The sequence below is a fragment of the Hippocampus bargibanti genome, linkage group LG20, assembly GCF_051943395.1.
Source record: "Hippocampus bargibanti isolate YZ-2025 linkage group LG20, ASM5194339v1, whole genome shotgun sequence".
NCBI lineage: Eukaryota > Metazoa > Chordata > Actinopteri > Syngnathiformes > Syngnathidae > Hippocampus > Hippocampus bargibanti.
In genome coordinates this window covers 5,985,569-6,007,091 of record NC_142753.1, presented here as the reverse complement: position 1 = coordinate 6,007,091, position 21,523 = coordinate 5,985,569, and the positions used below count along the sequence as shown (strand labels likewise).

At 42.1% G+C, this 21,523-nt stretch overlaps 3 protein-coding genes across 9 annotated transcripts in view; 1 reads left to right on the top strand and 2 right to left on the bottom strand.

Moving 5' to 3' along the window:
• Positions 1–21,523, bottom strand: part of LOC148882831 (tissue alpha-L-fucosidase-like) — a 74,749-nt gene that overhangs the window by 31,658 nt on the left and 21,568 nt on the right. The window lies entirely within an intron of this gene.
• gja4 (gap junction protein alpha 4) overlaps positions 1–21,523 on the bottom strand; it is a 69,683-nt gene that overhangs the window by 29,232 nt on the left and 18,928 nt on the right. The window lies entirely within an intron of this gene.
• Positions 1–21,523, top strand: part of dlgap3 (DLG associated protein 3) — a 56,167-nt gene that overhangs the window by 22,455 nt on the left and 12,189 nt on the right. For 2 of the 5 annotated variants that reach the window (XM_089023080.1, XM_089023076.1), the window contains exon 2: positions 7,358–7,457. The exons of 1 other annotated variant lie outside the window; for it this stretch is intronic. The gene's annotated coding sequence lies outside the window, so the exon portion shown is untranslated. Of the gene's footprint in view, positions 1–7,357; positions 7,458–19,326; positions 19,551–21,523 lie in introns of those variants that run through there. 2 more of the 5 variants (XM_089023077.1, XM_089023079.1) reach the window with 2 other exon arrangements.

The following is a 21,523-nucleotide window of genomic DNA, read 5'->3' as shown; positions in this document are numbered from 1 at the left end:
AACACACACACATACACACACACTAGGATTTACATGCGTTTAATCACATTTGTGGGTCAACAAACCTGAAGTGATTTTAAGATGGACGGCATTTAATCAATGATGCCCCCCCAAAAAAAAATTCACTCCGCCACTGTTACAGTTCATTATGACTGTGTGATATGTATACTTTTTGGAAGCAAACTCCCTTTTTCCTGTAAAAAGTTGTAATACCTTAGTCAGGGAAAAAACTTTTCCGAGGCAGCGTGGGGGGGCACACCAGGAGAGTTGGCACCATCACACGCAATCGCATAATCACATCTCTAAAGATCCGGTCACGCCACATTGGGCCAACGCAGCTCACACTAGCCTTATGCTAACAAATCACCACAGGCGCATGCACGTGACCCGCACGCTTGCATGATGGCATTTCCAAGCCAATTCATCAAAGGAAAGGAGAAGGGACAGAAAATTCGAAAAGGCGACATTCCTCCCCATCAAACCTCAAAGCTCCCGCTTTTCTTTCCACTCCGTCTCCTAATTAGCGTCCGGCCAGGCCATCGCTCACTTTCTTGTTTCTCTGCCTTGCGCTCGTGTAGGTAAGTTTTCAAATTGACAAGGTCTCTGGGAAAGAAAGCATTTTGTCTTGGTAATTGGTGTTTGGGGAAAATGAGAATCCAAAAGCAGCAGGGGCGTTATCAAAGTGATTAAATCTCAGAAAAAGAGGGATTTGTGTGTCGGTTGGACGAAAAAGCCAAACTGATTTTGCGTATCAAGATACAAAATGGCTCTGACAATTGCAGCCTACAAAGGGAAGGCAGCATTTTGTATTTATTTTATTTTTTTTACAAGCAGCCAATCTGACGGCTTGCCCATGCAACACATGAACTCAGAGAAAGGTTTGCGTGTCTGCATGTGTTTAGTTTGCCTATTTCCTGCCTAAAAGGTCACCAGGACATTGCAAATTGAAGATGGCAACGGGTACAGACCACAGCCGAGGCCAAAAAAAAATACATTTAAAAAATGCCCGATAATTGTACAGAAAGAAAAAAAATCTGATTTTGTGCTTTTTAGCTAATAAAATAAAACAAAAGTGTCAACAAGAACCTTAAATTGACTTGTGCATTTATTTCACTGGCTGAACTTCAAGCACAGTAGAGGACCCGCACATCTAAGTTCAAATTCGCTTAGCAATGTGAACTTTCCAAATAAATGAATTAAATAAAAATGGTTGTCATGGTGACTTGTGAAGGCACTCTGAGTCCACGATACATATATTGCAGTCAACCGAGGGTTCGGAAACGTTTGGATTTCTTAGTTAAAAAAGAAACCCTCCTCCCCAATAAAACAACTTAAAAGGCAACTGAATGCAACTCGCGCATCAGTCGCGCTTCTTACTGGTGCAAATTAGCTTAGCGGTAAAAGCTTCACTTGTTCTCCTTTGAATCACGCAATGGAAAGTACTTTCAAAAGTGACTTTGTGGGGGAGAAAATGTGAGTGAGTACGCTTGAGTGACGAGTGAATATTGCAGGTGCAAACACAGTCAACTGGTAAAAATGAAATCATGAAGGCTAACGCACCTAAATAAGCCAAAGCAACAGCGAGAGACAGTTAGCGCTTTATTTGTGGTACTCCAGATTAACAGAATTAAGCAGAAAGTACGTTTTGGAATTAGCACTGATTTATGTATTTTTCTTTTGGTCATTAAAACAGCCCACCTTCGAAATGCTGCTCCTTGTCCCTGAATTAGAACTACAAAATAAAAAAATGAAAAAAGTAGAAATATGCCATGTTAGAAAATTAGAGGTCCACTCAGTCAATGAGTCCTATATTAATTTGCTTTTCCTAATTGAGCCTTTAAATGGCAGCACTTAGCACACACAGGTAACAGCGCTACTGCCCAATGTATTCATTCTACATGAGGAACATACGTTATTCATTTTATGACAGAGGCTGTGGGCCGGATGAAAATTGGCCAAGGGCCGAGTTTGGCCTCCGGACCGGACTTTGGACATGTACATGTTTGTATTTTACTTGACGAGCGATCACTCCATTGTCAATCGGCTTTCGTTATCCCTATTGACGAGTGCTGTCATTTCCACCTCAATTGCCCAACCCAAGCCCAAGTGTTTGTTTGAGAGATCCGATAAACAGGAAATTGATTAAATCACCGCTACACGTCTAGCCACATGGCTAGTGACCTTGAGTGAAGGCCGATGACGTGGTCTTGAATGGCGCCTTAACCTCCGTGGTAACCCTGGTGTCACATTACCAATAGCTTGCCTCTAATGGACATCCTCTTCATTACCTTGACACAGTCTATCTGAAATGACCCCGCCGCTTGAACTGGCACACAACTAAAGCACACATTTACACACACATAAACACAGGGACATGGGGGGTAAGGAGTGTGTATGCATCATTCGGTTTTGTAATCAGTGCTCAGCCAGTATGTTTGTCTAATGATCTGTAATGCATTAGGCAAGCAAGGGATTTGCCTGCGGGGGGGGGCATTAAATTACATTCGGAGGATCACACCAGCAGGGGTGTTTTGAAAAAGAAAAATATTTCACAGGTCACACTGCAAGAAATGTTAACGCTACTGATTATACGCGTATGTTCCGGGGGAGGGGGGTTCGGGGTCGTTGGGACTTCTGTATTGAACAGCAGTAGCGGAATGAATTAATCATCAGTTTAGACACACTTCAAGTTACCCGCTTCTTATTAGCGACAAACACGAGGCAATATTTGTTGCTCTGTTAAATGGTTTTGGTATGGCCTTGCAGTGGAATGAATATGTAAAGTGCCTAGCATGTTGTGATTTGTTGATTAAATAAAAACACAAAAATATTTTTCCTCTGTGATAATGCGATGGATGACACGTTTCTGGCCGATTTAGCAGTTGTGAATGTTCCAAAATATGCCAAGCAACAAGTGACTATGCAAATATTTGACTCTCTGTCGTGACTCTCTCATATTTCTTTACGATCGGCCTATTGCCGGAATGGGATTTGGACTCCTGATTTCTGCCATGCAATCAGGCGATCGTTTGAGTTTCTGTTCTTGACTAGCGGGTGCGGCTCGCACAACATCGTAATTCCATTAGACCAATCGCGACGATGTCACATTCATCCCCTGCTTTGAAAAAAAATGTCCCCTCTTAGCTGCTAGCCTAATTGCATTGCGCCATAAAGACCTGTGCTGCCTATAACGGTACTGAAAGCAGAGACGCTCTTACCATTTGTCACATTGTCAGGTTATAACGCAAAGAGGTAGGCAATAGTGATTTACCCTGACCGAAGACGTGTACAACTTCACGCACACCTTGGCAATTCTGAAAGAAGGAGGACGAAGCTGCTCATGACGTGCTCCTTTTCGGCATATCTATGACTTAAGCATGCATTTCTGTGCTTCTACCTTCCTGTAATGTGCTGCGTGTGCGCATCCATGGAGTTAGCTGGTATATTCGCTTGATTTGTGTCCGATGGGACAAAAAAATGGTTGCTCGAGATGAGAAAAAAAAATATTTGAAGCAGATCACGTTAAGTCATGACAATTGCACATCGAATATCACACACTGAAGGCAAACTCCCAGATTTGTCCGAGCTAAACAAACACACGCAAGCAAGTGCTCCTCGGGTATGTCGTCAGTGATCCTATGATGCGGCGCTCATTGTAGGTCAAACGTGCCAGAAAGCAGATGCGGCATAAAGAGGCTCGGGGAAATTAATGGAGGTGTCTATGTAAAGTAGGTGACAGCAGTGGCATAATGATGTGGCGCTTTAGAACGTTCACTTCCACAATTGAGGTTTACGATGAGGTCATTGACACAGCTGGCTGCTTTGCGTTCGGGCTGAGCTGATGTGGAACGGAGACAATACGCGCGAGATCCAATCAAACCAGATAGCGCTGCCCGCTCTGGAAGAGGTGTTTGTTTACCACTATATTTATGGCTGGAGTTTGCAGTCGTATAGATGAAAGGTGCTGCTGCGTGGAGCTTATTTTTCGAAACTACCACGACAACCAGCTCGGGGTATACACGCCACATATGCAACGCTATGGGGAATCACTTCAATCGAGTGAACAGCTTTGTTGGTGCTGGTGCGAATTTCTCGCATCGTTGAAGAGACCTTTGGCAGATAGAACACAATTTAAAACCTGCCACTCCTATCATGTAGAAAGCTCTTTATTTATGTATTTAATTATGTATGCATTTATGTATTTGTTTATGTATTTATTATCTTTTTTATGGACAATCAAGATGTCATTAACAATTCTTCCATTTATGTATTTATTTCTGTGTGTATGTGTGTAGGTGTATAGGCGTGTATTTATGTATTTATTTGTATGTTCACTTATTTGCTCATTCGTTTAGTCATTTATTCTTCCATTTATTTCTTGATGTATGTATTTTTTATATGTATCTATTTATTTGTAGATATATGAATTATGTATCTATTTTTATGTATATTTATTTTTATTTATTTATTTGTGTATTTATAGATCATGTAACTATTTTTTAGATATTCTCTTTATTTGTTTGTTTGTTTATTTATTTATCATTTGTTTATTCATGTAAGCATGTATGCATGTATTTGTTTATATATTTATATGTTTATTTATGTCTTTATTTATGTATTCATTTATGTATTCATTTATTTAAACACCAGAGTTCCCCTGACAGTCGCTTTTCTAGGAGCTGTAACTTGATACACTTTGGGCCTTTTGTACGCTTATCACAATTTGTCATAATCCCAATGAAGAAAAGTCATCTGAATGCAAATTTCTGGGGGTGCACTGTTGACACAGTTCATATTTGGGTGACTGTTTTGGACGTGTTTATTTTTCCGTATTTATTTTAATATTAGGAGCAGCATCAAAGTACACTCACGTTGTCAAAATGCATTCGATGGTATGACAGAAAGAGCAACATCTAAAGCAAAAATTAACTCAACAGTGAAATATGAATTATGTTTTACCATTAATGTGTTTTTTTAATTAAAAGAAACTACAAATTGTTTCAGAGCAAACCAATTAGCTTGCATAGTTGTGGTAGTTAATATTTCGCCACGTCTAAAAATGAAGCATCCTCCCAGTAGGATGCATTTGAAGGAATAAACAACCAAATTTGACGGACTAGAAGTACATAGAGGAATTTCACTTCAACTTGAAGGATGACTTGACATAGAATATTTGGAAGTGAGGGGTGGGGATGGGGGGATCTCCAGTTCAAACACATGACTAATGTGCACATCAGGCTACAAGTGAAGATACTCCAGCTTCTGTGTGATAACACATTAATGCGAAAAAAAATCCCTGCATATTCGCTTTGATGAAATCCAATATGCCCCCCCCCCACCCTGTTTTCTCTTAAATCGTTCCCTAAAAATGTTCCACGTCGGACAGAAAGCAGACCAATGCGACCTGACCGCAGTTGTTTGAACAAACCGGTCCTCTGCTGTCGCCTGGTATGAACTGGACTTAATGCTCGGGCCTGTGGGAAATACTTGATGCATGTCTGGCCCTAATTAATGTCCCTCACTGCAGCATCTTGTTTGAGTAGATGAGCGAGAGAAAGAGAATGAGAGAGAGTGAGAGCGAGAGATAGAAAGAGTCAGTCGCAAAGGGTCCCATTAAATATTGATTTTATTTGTATAAATACCCGCAGCTTTAAGCCCTGTGTGACCCCACTTGCTGGCTGTGGCAACATTCTTGGCTCAAAGAAGCGGGAGAAGATAGCACACAGCTCCCGCAATGCGACACATTGCTGACCCGTCTTCCTCAAACCATCACAGAGGCTGACAAGTCTTTTGGACCAATTATTGGCCCATTAGATCGCAGCATCTAACGTAGGTTATCAGGTGAGCGATCGGAAGAACGGGTCGCCACAAGAACCCAAAGAACCCAAGTAGACTTACCGTAATGTTACTCTGTGCTACTTTGACATAATGACCGACAGACAGAAGAATAGACAGGATAATTACTTTCCTCTCTAGCTCTCCACTCGGCTGTCTTCACCTTGGCTGCTGTCCAGTTGAAGCCATCAGATATCGGAGCAAATGCAGTTCTTGCACCTCATATTACTCCAGACACATATGGAATTAACACTTTCTTTCTGCTAAAAGAAGAGAGTCTAAGGTTGCTTACGCTGCATTGAATGCTTATGTAGTCCTAAAACTCAATATTCTGTGGGTCCTGCAATTTCCGCGAAAATGACAAAAAGCCAAGCACTGAAGTGCCACATTTTTGCACATCGTCTGGCGGTGAATGAGTTAAAGATCACCTGTTTGTTTCATTGACATATCGGCAGAGTGCACCTTTGTCATGCAAATCTGTCACTCTGCCAGGGCAAACGTGACAGAAAAAATACATCAATGTATGCATATTTGGAGCATGACATACATCAAGTACGCATTGTCATGGAAACGACACACTATCACAGATGTTCAAGGCAAAAGATGTGATTCACGCTGGCTCCGTAGACGGTATTCTTTTATTTACGGCATGCGAGGGATAAATAGGCACGTAATATATGCAAGGGGCAGTATTCGCGACGAGGCCAAGCTGATCTGTGTCCATGCCAGCCGGGCTTTGTCACAGCTGACCTATATTAGATGAAAGCAGCTGGATCAGTGGCCCGCAGGGACGGCAAAAGAGTTGTGCTCCAATTATCTCGGCAGATAGCAACGGTGCGGTTCGCAGTCACATGACTATGCACGCAGACAAACGCCGGCAAATCAATGAAAGAATCTGCCGTATTTGCACGCTCAGACCTTTTTCACCTTGCAGCGTTTGAAAATCAAGCGCGAAGAACTTTGCGGTTTGATTGTACGATAGTCGTATAGGCAAAACCCGCTATGGTGCTTGTCGTCGGGCCCCTGTTGCCATGGAGACGCATGCCCCTACTTACAAAAGCCGTATGTCGGATAACTAGAGGCAGAGCGATGAAGAAAATCACGGGCAACTCATACCAGCCGCTGACACTAAGGCGTCGATAGGGAATCTCACCAAAGTGAGTTCACCCCTCACCTTTCTGACAGGAGGGAGGCAAACATTTTAGCAGCATTTAGCGGCAGCAATTACCTCTAACCTCCCCGTCACCTCCCTGTATGTTTTCAATCACTAATGCTGTCCTCAAGTTTATACACACACAAACATACACACACATACGCACGTTTCCCCAACATAGTGGGGACTGATCTTCTCTTCTTTCGACCACAGTACATTTTCAGGCATCACGGGGGACCCATTTACAGGTCACTTCATGGAGGGCGGGAAGGGGGGTGTATTTACCATCAGAAAGAGAGATGCTCTGTGAGCACGTATTGGTTGATGGGCAGCCTCCCTGATTTGTCTTTTTTCACTCTCGTTGTACAGCGGAGGGATTGTGAGTGAAGTATAAAGCCAGCTGATTCTACCGCCCCCCGCCACACCCTCCCAAAAACAACATGGAGCACCAGTTCCCGGTGAGATTGTGGTGAGTGGCCTGTATGAGCACACACACGCAGACACACGCACACAAACACCCCAGCCCTCTAGTGTCATTCCCGCTATTCCAGTCGTCACCCAGCACATATAAATCCCACTTCGGCTTGTCGTGTCCTTGAAAAATCATCTCCTGGAGGAGCGTGCGAGAGCGCCTGGTGGGACCTCTCAAGGATTAACCCACAGTCAGTCAAGGAGCTCAAAGAAAGTATGCGCCAATCACTCTCCTCAGTTTTTATTTTTCACATGGCGGGCGCTAACGCGGGGTTGTACTTGGTGCTTTTCTGGTCCCAAACCGGCTGTAAGTCAGATTCCTCGGGTCAGCGGTCACATAAGCGTTATTCTCCAATGGCCCAGGTTGACGGAGAAGAGAGAGAAGCGTATCTGACAAGTTGGAGCGAGCACAGACGTAAATTGAAAAACAGTAGCAAGCGCCACTGGCCCGGGGTTGTAGCGCTATTCTTAGCCATTAGCACCCCCTCCCCCTATTTCCAGCCTTCCACCCCTTCCCCCTATTCATTCCCAGCTTTGCCACGGAGCCTTTTGCTGACGTCAGAACGTGGAAATCTGCTGCCTGGAAGCGTACTGGCTCCATCGGCTCATGTGTAATTTCATTCTGCCATTCTTTCATCGCATCCATCAACAGATACTTCACACACTAAGTCTCCACCAAGTAGGAGATTTGAAACAATACATCTTTATTTATTTATTTATATAGTGCTTTAACAACCACTGATGCTGAAATGAAACACTTAACATTGACAACTATCGTAACACATACCACTCTATGTAAAATCGAGCAACAGAAATGGAACAAAAATGCTTTTAGAAACAATGGATGGTCCTGAACTACACAGTAATGAGATTGGAAAAAAGACCAACGTGATAAATTGTATGCAATCCTAAAATCATACCTTTTGCAAAAAAAAAAAAAAAAAAAGAATAGAAAACGTCCATAAACTTTGACTCTGTTGAGGAGCAAATAACTGCGGCCCAAATGAAAAATCACCACTCATCCCAAACCATCGAATGCAATCAAAACAAATATTCCATCAGCACCAGCCGTTGTCCATCTTTTCGATGTAATTCATCCTCACGGCCCTCCTCTTGTGACCTCATGATGATTTATGGATATCTTTTATCAGCGTTGAAAGGAGAGCTCATCTTTTTTTTTAACTACTCGAGTCTCGTAGAAAAAAATAGTATGGGGGGACGACTGGCGCTTCCTTAATGTGCTTTAATCAAAGCCATCCATCACATGCGGATAATTAGACAGCAGCAGAGCTTCTCGCTGCTATGTCACGTCACTTACATCCCGCGTGCACCATCACGAACACACACTTTTTTTTGTCTTAGCAGATGGAAACAGAAAAGTAACATTTTCTATTCGGTCGCCATAGTGACACCAGTGCCAGTAGGACACTCTGACCAATTAAGTGAAGGATAAACACTGCTGATCCAGAAACTTTGCTGACTTGGACTCACTGCGGCAAATGGCAAATTGAAGTCAAGATGTTTGATATTTGCTCACACATTTGCATCTTCATTTTATTTTATTTTTTTGAGGGGCAATGGGGGGGTTAATTGGGGAACGATGCACATTTAAAACAATATGGTTGAAAAATTGAGGTAAAGGTGTTTCCCATAAGACAGTCAGTGTGTGATTTTTCAAATTAGTTTCGGCAAAAATAAACCGTGTCACCCCCCCCCCCATACCAATGCAATAATACTCAAAATGTCAATATCTAGACAAGCTTGCAAACTTAAATCAGCAGAGTGGTGATCGGGGCTCGAAGTGACCCTGAAATTATTTATTTCTGTATTTATTTATGTATTTATGTATTTATTTATGTATGTATTTATGAATTTGTTTCTGTATTTATTGATGTATTTATTTATTCGTTTACTCATGTATGTATTATCTTTTTTATGGACAATCAAGATGCTATTAACAATTCCAATTAAATTGCATTCGTGCACGATAAATATCGCGAACGCAGATTAGCGCTAATCCATCCAAAGCGTCTTTTCGTACGATGTTCGCGCATCGTCGAGCGACAATGCTACTCTAATTTTAATTGCGCTTTCATTATCATGTTGATGAGTGTGTCCACAAAGCATCGCGAATCAAGTCACGGTGAGGCAACCGGTGACGCGTCTGCTGACTAAGATCAGTTGTCCTTCCTCCGCTGCGTCCTCACACACCCCGTGATTGATCACAGCCCAGCGGCGAGGACGTGGCATGGATGTGTTCCGGGGAAGGTCAAAATTCCCCAGGATTTGTTTTTCTCCCATCTTTGATTTATCATCCGGGCAACACCAGCCCGCACACAATCACTAGAAACGAGGGCCTGACAAATGAAAAGCATCCCCCCCACACACACCTCACCCCCTCCTTGCTCAATGTGTCATAATCACCACGTTGGTTCTTCCGCTTGCAGTTCGCCTTGCCGCATTTAATTCTCAGTTGTGACTAAGTCATTGCAGGTAAAGAGACAGTAAGAGCCGAAAACAAATCCTCGCGGAACAAAACACTGTTAAAAGACAAACAGTATTATAAAAATGGGATGGAATGGGGGTCTGCGTGAACACACACACATTTTAACACACCGGGATTTGTTGTCTTACTTTTGCACTTGAATGGAAGTTTCAGACGGTATCCATTTTCAAAACTCTGCAAAGGCTTATGATCTGGTTCAAATTTGATTTTTGTTATTTATTTTTTCTATATTTTTTGACTGGTTCTTAAAGAAAATCCTAAAGGTCTGAATCCTGAATCGCACAAACCGCCACGAGTGCATTGAAATAGTCAGGACACACACTTACGGTGACAGGTGGCTCTATTTTTCCATTGTGTTTATTTTTGGAATCAAAAGTACAAACAAAGTCACGGGAAACTTTAGTAGTAGTGATAGTAGTAGTAGTAGTACAGTAGTAGTATTAGTAGTAGCAGTAGTATTGGTAGTATTAGTAGTAGAAGTACTACTAGTAATAGTAATAGTAGTATTAGTAAAGCAGTAGTAATATTGATAGTATTAGTAAAATTAGTAGTAGTAGAAGTAGTCGTAGTATAGGTAGTATTTGTTGTAGTAGTAGTATTGATAGTATTAATAGTATTAGTAGTAGTAGTAGTAGTCGTCGTAGTACTAGTAGTGTATTTCATTTTGGGAAACAAAAGTAGAAACTAAGTTTAACGATCGAGTCCAAGCAACACGAGAACCATGTTAGTGATTTGACAGCATGAACAGCGATGTCAGCGGGACTCGAGAGACACGCCGTGCACGAATATACACTCAGGCAATATTTTATTGATGATGTTTTCTCACTGGGAAATGACACACCGGAAGCAGAGTCACACATCTGTGACGAGACGGTGGAATGGGCAGGCGGGATATGAACGGGTTACGTTGACGGTATGGTTGCCATGGTGAACGTGACCTACAGCCTTGAGGAGAAAGTACAGCCATGCAAATAATAAAATAAATGTTGGATGTGTTTGGTGACTGTGCAATGTGATTTTTTAAGGGATTTTTTTGTTTTTTTTTTCACATTGCAACTAATCCATCATCTGCAAAGCAATATTCAGGAATTATCATACAAAATAGATTTTCTGGAAATTAACCCCTCAAGCTTCTGGAATTGTCAACGTCGTTGATAGCAACAATGTTTTAAATGGACTAACGTATTACTTCTGGGCAAATAGAAAGAAAATAAAACTAAAGTTAAAGGGGACTTTATAGAAACATTATTCAATAAAATAAATTATTCCTGTCATTTTTATCATCATTTTCTGTCATCCTTAATGCCCACTTGAGACGGGCACAGTTCCACTTGACCATTGATTCTGAACAACCCTCATCTCATCAGTATGACACTAATATATGTACGACCATGAGTACAGTGATACTGTTAGTACTAGAGTGAAAAAAGCAGACTGACGGGTTTGGGTGGGTGGTCGTTTTCTGTTTTTAGACCTAATACATCACTGTACTTGAAAAGAAAAGTCTGGAAAAATATATTTTTGAAAACACAATTTCCCCCAAAGAGTCAGAAAGAATTTCAAAGTGAACCCGTGAGGTGGCTAACTCCAATGTCACCCCCTTCCACCAGCAAAGTTTTCATAGAGCAGTCCTCATTCCACCCCTCTGACTGTTCTTATCGCCATTCCCCTGACTGCGCCGAGACACTCCAAAGCTCTTTTTCCCTCATTAACTCTCTTTCATGTGGCTGCAGTTGACAATAACTGGTTTGGGAAACAGTAGACAATGGGAGACAAGGCTTATCCCAGGCTCATCCCCACTGTCGCAGCCATACCCTCCCCGAACCGGCCCGTCGGTTTCTTGTCCTCGTCTTTCCCACCATGGGGGTTGGTTAGTTTTTGCCCTGTTTTTTGCCCAATCTTTCGTTTCATATTTAATTCCAGGGTTCTTATTTTAACCTCCATTATTCATTAACTTCCACTTAACGTTCCTTTTCTCACAGAGTTGAGAGACGAGTTGCCAAATCCGATGGCATTACTGACACTTATGCAGATACCTGGTCCTGGAGAAACGGTCATGATGTTTGATAAGAAGATGTGACAAATGAGATATTGTTAAAACCACAAGTGAGAGAGCGAAATGGGGCAGATGGAGGATGAGGAGATGGACAACGACAATCTCGATAAGATTCTTCATTTCAATCTTTCAAGCTGAATTTCTTGAATTTCCGTTTCAACTTTATATTTCAACGTACTGATTATCCGAACTCATGTTCAAGTCAGTGAAAGGAACCCGAGTGTCTCCATTGGCAAAACAGTTCGGAGGTCATCTGATGAATTATGAAATCTTTATCATCAAAAACAAACTGACCTTCCCACCTGAGACCATTCACACATATTTTTTCCCCCAACAGGGAGACTCTCCATCCACCTGATCCCCCCCCCCCCGATCAAAGTCTCCAAGCTTCCTAGCTCTCACTTTATGAATAATAGAAGCATCCCATATGTGTTTGGCTGTGAAACTAGAGCACCAACTGTGGGCCCGAGGAAGCGCTAAGGAGGGCGAGGGCAGCCCCAAGGGCCTTACGGGTTCACGTCAACGTGGGCTATACAGACCGTCCGTACCTTTAGGCGACTCACGCGTGTACGTTGACGCGCACATGCATGCATCAATACCAGAAATGGGATAAATTAACATCTAGGGTCAGATGGAGACTTTTGCTATACCTAGGATGGACCAATCCACAATGCTGCTGCTCGCTTCTCAACTGGTACGCGTAAGACGGAGCATACAACTACTATTGGTGCATCCGTCAATAAAAAAAATTAAATGGAGGCATCAAATACATGCAATTGATCAATCCACACATAAAAGTCCAGTCATGAAACAGACTTGTGGAAAAAAATGATACAACATAAGTATTTTTTTACTGTTTCTACCGATGAACAGGAGTGAATCGCATCTGAATGGATGCAGCGAAAAAATTGGACACCCATTCACGCTTGCCATCATTGAATCAAAACGAAACCGCCATAGCCTATATCATCATCATAGGTGACTGATGATGAAGCGTCGTTTCCAACAGCAATTAAAAGCCATCTCTCTTTCGAATGAGATTATTAAAAGTCAGATTCAATTTTGGATTTATTACATGCCTAATTCGGCATTCATGTGTACTTTATTATTCATAAGGGTAAGTAGTAGCATGTGTATTTCAACACCAAAGAGAGTCTGACAGATACTGCGTTCTATTCTTCCAGGACACCGAGTTAGCACCGATCTTTGAATTAACGGGGATGTCGAGAGCAAAGTTTGCTCGCCTCCCCGAATAAAACCTGGTGTGCTGCTGTGATCATAAAAAATGCAGAATACACCAAATAAATGAGAAAGAGGAAACAACGGATCTCTCGCAAAAGTACAGTGGATAGACGTGCATAGATCGGTAAAGATGACTTGATAGTTTCCACTTTAAGTAAGCGTTTCAAACTATCAAGCTGGCAGCAGTCAAACCGTACTGGCAAATTCTCATTGATTTGGTCATTCCGTTTTCTTCACTACCGATTGAGGTCGACGATTTGTTTTCTTTCCCGTCCGTTAGCCAAATCGCCGTGATACGCCGCAACCGTCACGGTGCTGGACCTTTCCCTTCGTTAGTGCCAAGGTTGCAGGCGAGCCGCTCTGTTTGCAGAGATGTGCTCGGCAATTCAATTTCACAGCTTCATCTCACAAGAGAGCCGGATGGGCGGCTGGATTGAGGGGAGGGGGGGGATAATTGAAAGGCGCAGAGGCTCATCCGCTGTCCTTTTTTGTTTGTTTGTATGCCTCTCGTAGTTGTGATTGTTGCCGGGAGGTACTTTTGGTCACCTATTGTTTGCCACAGAATGCGCCACAAAAGTAAATCGGCATTCTGCTTCAGCCTAGATTTCTTCAGACTTTTTTGGGGACACAAAACATTTTGTTGACGAAAGATTACTATTGCTGAAAAACTGAAAGCGCTACTTGTCGTCTCATCGTTCATCTATATGTCGTAAATAGGTCCGAACGAATGTTTTGACGAAAATTTTGACAGGCGACGAACATGCACAGGATCCGCGTTGCATTATTCAGAGGGAATGGGAGATTATGCGCCATCTGCGTTTATACCCCCGGCGGGCCTGTCACAATTGATCCACCACCCTTGCCCTTTCCCATTCCGGCAATGTTTTGCAGACATTGTGTCACATTTGACGTGGTTGTGGCTTTGGACGAACTGTCGGACTTCAAAGCTGTTGGTCTCATAGTGTGGTTCCTGAGCACCAGCGTCGACGTAGATTCTTCTCCCAACAGCGCTTCGGGAAAACAAGGAAAATGGTTGATGGCCGTGAGACGAAGGTCTTATGGGATATGAGAGGCGTCTCTAGTGATGCAATGTGTTGCCAGGTTCAATTGTGACCTCGTTCACGTGGCCTTAGCCTTCACTTCACAGAGTCGGTGGTCCCTAACGAAGCAATTCCAAAGGGCTCATTCTCAACCCTTGCATACAAACTACAAGAAGAAGCCTGAAACCCTCCCCGAACTGTCTCCTCTAGTTCGGTTATCGTAGTGAATCACAGTTTAACTGTCTGCCACAGCTGGCTGAGAAGATAAGGCTGTTAAAGGTTAGCATCGATGTGATGAGCCCAAATGGTTCCTCTTTAACGGCGCCCTTGGAGTCGAGTGAGGTTGCACGCTCACAGATGCTAACCGCTCATATAGCAAGTTCAAAGTCATATTAATACCACCGTGTCCAGATGAGTAAACGCTTCCAATGTTAGGTTGGGCTAGCACACGATTCGGACCGATGGTGTAAAATTAGATGATGAGAAGTGTGCAATGACAAGCTGCTTAGTCTGATTAGACAGCTCAGCTTCCTGTGACAAGCAGAATTTAACACAGCTTGCCAAGCTTGACGTAAAGCTTTTTCGGGATGTTAACACTCTCGACTAGATTTATCGCTAGTTTCCTAGCAGATGAGGAGTCGTAACAAGGGGAAGCCAACCACTGCCGCTCAGCTGAACTCTCTGTCCAATATCTGCAAATTACAAAGGAGAAGCAACCTTCCTGAAGATAAGCCGCTGTTATATTTTAGATCGATTGTTTTCCTCGATGTTTTTTGAGGAGGACAGCATTTAAGGCAACCAACGGTGAAATTAGGGGAAATTCAGCACGCCATAACCTCATCTACGCTAATTGCCGTGAGCCGCTGCTGCACAACCTTTGCATATTCAAACGCTGCATTAAAAATTGACAGTCATATCTGACGCATTTCAGCATTTGCGGCACTTCAAAAAAAAAAAAAAAAAAAAATGGGAGCTGCTTTGTTTGCGGTTTAATTGTAAAACATTTGACCGCTGAATAGATGTGAATCCTTTGCTGTCCATTTTGTTGTTCTGACATAAGCCTGCTCCCCAAAACACGGCCTTGATCCAAAAGGACGAGAATGTGTCGGTTGTTCCGAATAGATCGCAAGGACTATTAAATGACGAGAACAAACGTGGCGGCAAAATTTGTGAAATGTGTCTTTACAGACAAAAAAATATAGATTGCTTTTGAAAATGTGTGCAAAGACTAAGATGGACGTTCTCTGTGGTCAGGATTTTCCCTTGTCTGTTTCCCGCAGATAGCTTTTAAATCACACATAATTCCCCAGACAAAAAACTCCTCCAAAACTTTTGCAAAGATTGTCCCTGTGACTGTTTTTCTTTGATAATGAATATTTCTCGGGAGGCCTCACTTGTCTGCACTGCAAGATGACGGACATCCTCACAGGCCGTAAAAATAATTCCCATTGCACATGGTAGATCTTACACGGAGATAATAAATGAATAAATAAATAAATACATAAAAATACTGATGAAAGGAGCGCCTGGCAAAAATGGAAGTGCACTCCCTTTCATCCACTTTGGCAATGTTTTACGTCCGTCGGAAATACTAATCACGCTCCCATTGTTTTCCATTAGCGCCAAGTCAGACAGGTAATCAAGCGTCAGAGAGTTTCTATGAGTTCACTCCTTGTTAGCCCCTCGTCATTTGAATTTCCTTTCCACCCCATTATTTCCATCTTCCATGTGATCAACACTGTCTACTGAAAATTACTTTTTTAATGCTCTAAACTGAAAAAAAAATACATAAATACAGTTCAGAACGGGACCAAAACATTGATGCAGTAAGTTACGGACATTTAACTGCCAAAATTAATCCTGAACTATTTAGTCCTGTCTCATTTTTTCTGATTTTGGTGTCCAATCCAATATTTGTACAAAAAAAAAAAGTTTTTTTTTTTTTTTTAATTTTTTTAGAAAGTATATATATATATATATATATATATATATATATATATATATATATATATTATTCATCATCCTTTTTACATTTCCAATCTTCACAAATCTTTTTTTTTTCCTCATTAAAAGAACCCACTGTGACCCCCGTGGCCCCGCCAGCTCATTTCATACAGTTGACTGACATTTTGGCAATTGGTATTTTAAAACGGCCGCATGATGAATGTAGAATGCGATTGGACATTTTATGAACAGAAAGCCTCCTCTGGCCCAAACTAGTGATGAATGCTTATTATTATTGTTATTATGATTAGAATTACTATTATACCAGAATTCACATCTTCAGCTACTGCAAAATTAACTTAAAATTAGTAGTCTTTAAAAAAAAAAATGCAGAGATACATTCTGATTATTTTTAATTATTATTATTATTATTTTTTTTTTGATAATATGCCTTTTCAAGTGTTTGTAATTTGCAGTAGTGAGGAGCGGCTTATTGGTCTCCATCAAATTGGCAGACTATTTTCCCAAATGATGAAGTGACGCTTCAGTGAACAAAATACATCACCCCGACGATGTAAATGAAAATGCAGTGTTACTAACTCGAAAAGGGAGGAGGAACGGTTTCGCAAAAGATCTCATCCCTTTCGTTCTTTCAATTTCAACCGCTCGCCATTGCCGGTGAACTGCAACTTCCCCATTTGAAATTCAGTCAATTTAAAATATAAATTGTATCTAAATACCACTTTTTGGCGTATATATTCTTTATTCTCATCATCAAATCAACGTGTAGCACATTTGGTAATATTACACTGCCCCTAGTGGATGAGGAATGGTAGCTACGCAACACTCTCGGTTGTATATATTATTTATCCTCATCATCAAGTCAACGTGTAGGACGTTTGCTAACTACACTGCCCCCGGTGGACGAGGAATGAGGCGCACATGCTAGTTAATTTCACCATGTAGAGTGTCGATTTACTACAATTTAATCACAATTGATTTATTTTTTTAATCAAAATGAGCAGCACTGCTGTTTAAAATAAATAAATGAAAATCCTGTGCGCATGACATCTGACAGATTTTGCATAACAGCCAGTGAAGGAGTCACCGAAGTGGAATGTATGGGCTTACAATGATGACATGATAAAGGAGGGTGTGCAGAAGCAGCGACAATTAATTAAGTCTTGATTATCTCCTACCTGCCCCCCTTTCTCTCATCCTCACGAAGGTCTACACTGAGTTTTTCCTGCTTAGATTGCATCGCTTTTTGTATTTCCTAATGAGAACGGGCACAATAGCGATGTTCTCCCACTACCACCCTTTTGTTCCATCCTCGGCAATACTTATTCTTTTTTCTGCGTCTCGCAGTGATTGTCTCCTGAATGTCACCAGCTACTTTGTTTTATCTCTCCTCCCTCATTTTCTGCAAGCAATTCTCATTGATTTTGAATGTTGACTAGAATGAATGAGGAGACCTTTTCATTTGTTGCACTGCTGAGTATTTTTTTATGTGGCCCATCTCACCCCAAATACCAATTTGTTCATTTCAAACCACCCCCGCGCTTACGGGTGATTGCCGCCCCTGACATGCTTGCCACGCTGGGATGACTAATCTCTTTTTGTTTGACGAAACGTACGCTGGAATGCGACACTTTGAATATCCCATTAGATTGTATCCGTTGCAGAACTGAAATTACCTGCTGTTAATTTGATTTGGATAATATTGGTCTAATAGAGGAATAGGATATGAGGTGCAGCGCACTGTGTCGAATATGAATTGAGCAAATATCCATACAGCGCAGCTTCTGAATGTGCGAGGAGGGCCCGCTTTTCAATTATACAATTCCACCGTTCTCATCTTGGTCAAAAGAAGATAACGGGAAGAAGCCGTTTATCACAAAAGCGGAACCTCGACGTGCAGCTCCGTAAGCGGCCTTGTTAGCCTCTCTAGCTGCAAGGGGGCGCTCAGCATGTGCAAAAGCATACATCTCCACCCCCCATCACCACGAACCGACTGCCCAGCTGCGTCCCCGCTACCCGGAGTTACCCGCTAGCACGATTCACTTCTCCAGAGGAGTCCATTAACTCATTCACTGCCAGACGTGTGCAAAAATGGGTCCATTCCAGTGCCAGGGTTTTTGTAATTTTCACTCAAATTGCCGGACCCGCAGAATAGTCAATTTCAGGAATACATAAACATTCATTCAATGCAACATAAGGAACCTTCGACTCGCTTCTTTCACCCGAAAAAAAAATAGTTATATGAGTCAGGAGTTATCTGAGCTTGAAATGGGGGTGGCTGTACAAAATGTAAATGCTGCCCCTTCATGAGAGGGGGCAGCATTTACATTGCCAAAGCATTAAACACACACCCGTGCAAGAAAACAAAAACAAAACCCAAACCAATTCTGGGATGGCGCTCCACATCATTTTTCATGTCAATTTTCAATTACCGAATAAATTTGAGAATGGCAGCGAATGAGTTAAGTTTCTTTGGCGACATCGCACAATGACACGGACGTTGGGTCTTTCTTGAAAAAAGAATTTTGATGTTTTCTCCATCGCAAAAACAAGAGTGATAACATTGCACGGGTATTTCTGATGAATTTTAAGCAACTCAGCCTGCAAGCAAAATATGACGTGAGGCTTCTCCCAGCTGCATCTACCTTCATCTGCCTTTGATTTAGCCGTCAGGAGAGCTTGTAATACAGCAACACAACCTCGACCAGAGTGTAGGGGGTTTGGGAGGGGATGGGGTGGATTGAGAACAAAAAGTAAAAGGGAGTTGAAAAGTTCATTGGCTGTCCTTCAGAAACGGATGCAAAAAAGGTTCATTTCTGCGTCCACATGTATTCATATTTGAGAAAATATCAGGACAAAATGTTTCGGGACGTTGAATTAAGAAGGAGGAGTTGGTGATGGAAATGAGCAAAGCGAGAAGCGAGAGCACATCAAAAAATGGGGGGGAGGGGTGGAGGAGTGGGTAGTGGTGGAGTCGATTAAGACAAAGCGAGAGGCGAGAGTGGGTTGTAATAAACCAAGAAAGCTGTGTTTACATGCGTGCGTGCAAAGAGGCGAGTCCTCTCCCGAACGAGGCCCCGGCTGGCCGGCCGGTGCCTCCACATCTAATGAGCTGAAGCTCAAAATGAGCCTACTGTGCTCTTCTCTGATTACCTTTAATCTCCTGTTAGACGGTCATCTCATGTCCTCAGCAACTCCCCACCCCCTTGTGTTATCAGAGGGGGGGGGGGGGTAGAAAGCGAGAATGTAAGGCAATTACGAGCAGGCGACGCGGTCTGAGTGGTGAGTGTGTTTTCTTTCTCATTAAGTCGCAGTCCCGAAACTCTCTCGGGCAAGGTTTTACGCTGTAAATGGTTTGGCGATCATGTTAGGGGGGGATGCGTTTTGGAGATAGGATGCATGTCATGCAGATGATAACACTGATTGGGCGTTTTTCGGTGTCACGGAACATGAGTGATGGGTTTACACAGAAGAAAACTACCCCTCGTCTCTTCAAAATGAATTAGACAATTTACAAGAATACAAGGTTGAGATTTTGAAGATTCATTCTGCCATGAACCGATAGTGTGATGGTCAAAAGGTGCTCCAAGGAAAGGAACTTGAATCTTGAAAAAGCAGCGAGTCAACCCACTCATCAAACCAATATGTATTGCGTTGCATTTTGGATAGCCTCCCTCATTTCAAGCTTATATAACTCCAGACTCATAATTTAGGAATTAACTCTTTTTTGTGATGAACACATTGACTGCATGCAATTTTTGGTCCTCACACTCGTCGGCCATTAGATTTAAGATATGACTTGACTTCAGAACTGATCTTGATTTCACTCCCTGGTGCTTTCTACTATCTTTGTGACTGCTTTATTTCTTGTATATGGTAGCTGCCCATGCTAAGTGCTTTGTTACAGCTTCAGCTGTTGTTAAAGCACTATATAAAAATATAAAGATGTATGTATTGCATTGTATTTTGGACAGCCACCCTCATTTCAAGCTTAAATAATTAGATACCCATATAATTTGGGAATTAACTTTTTTTCTGATGAAAGAATAGAGTCTAAGGTTTCTAACGCTGCATCAAATTTTTATGTAGTCCTAAAACTCAATATTCTGTGGGTCCTGGAATTCAAGGGACAATGACAAAAACCTGGAGTGGACACATATTTCTGCATCGTCTATCGGTGAAAGAGTTAAAGAATAACTAGTTTTTAAATTTGAAGTCATAAATAATGACTGTTATTGTGGTTTACATGCGACCATTTGAAATTTTGGTTCGGACTTTAGCAAGCATCATGGAATTTCACATGGGGCGAATAAAATGATGCGGTGGGCCATATTCGGCCCCCGGGCCTTGACTTTGACACGGTGAATTAAGGCATCTCAAAACCAAGTGTGTCCTACTCGTCCGACCGACCGACCCTTTGAGCTTTTTAACGGCAAAAGAAAAATGAAACGCGCCGGAATGCATGCTTGAGAAAATGGGAAAATATGTCGGTGGGAGCCTGGAATCTTGGAGATGGAAAAGCAGGGCAAGACGAGGAGGACGGTAAGACAGAAGGAAAATGGCCCCAAGGCTCTCTTCTATTTTGCCCTTCTGATGGTGGCATATTTCCCTTACGTTGTGGCGATTATTTTTTTCTCTACGCGTGCACAAAAACACACAATCACTCACCTAGCCAAATGTCTCACTATTCGCATCCCAATGAAACATGGTGCCCTTTACTGTCCAATACAAAATAAACAAATAAAATAAAAGAAGGTATTATTACGAACTTGTAGTGTTGGTTGGTTTAAAATTAGCTTTGCATTTCAAATAGCTCTCCCATCTCGTCTTGTATATAAGAGAAGGTACTTCAGACACTGCTCACCTCTTGGGAATTATTTTTTATTTTTTTATGTCCGCCGTATCGGCTAAAATGGCTAGAAAGCGCAACGGGTGTCGACGCGACTGTCACCATCCGCAGTGTCGTCGTTTTGTGCTGGCTTCTCCCTTTTCTCCTTTGAAAGTCCCCAGCTACAAAGTATTCATCTAAAATAGATATGAAAGCATTAACCCGCCTTGCAGGTGCTCTACATTTTTTAAAACCCCAAGACATGACTTCCATTCCTATCTTCCACGTCTTTTCACTTCACGATTTATGCTGACATTTCCCTCCGTATGGACGGAAATGACAAGCTTCTCCCCCGCTCTCAAAATGTTTCCTATCATCTTCAAGTCTTCCTGGATCTCGCTGTGAAACGACAAAAAATGTGTGTGGC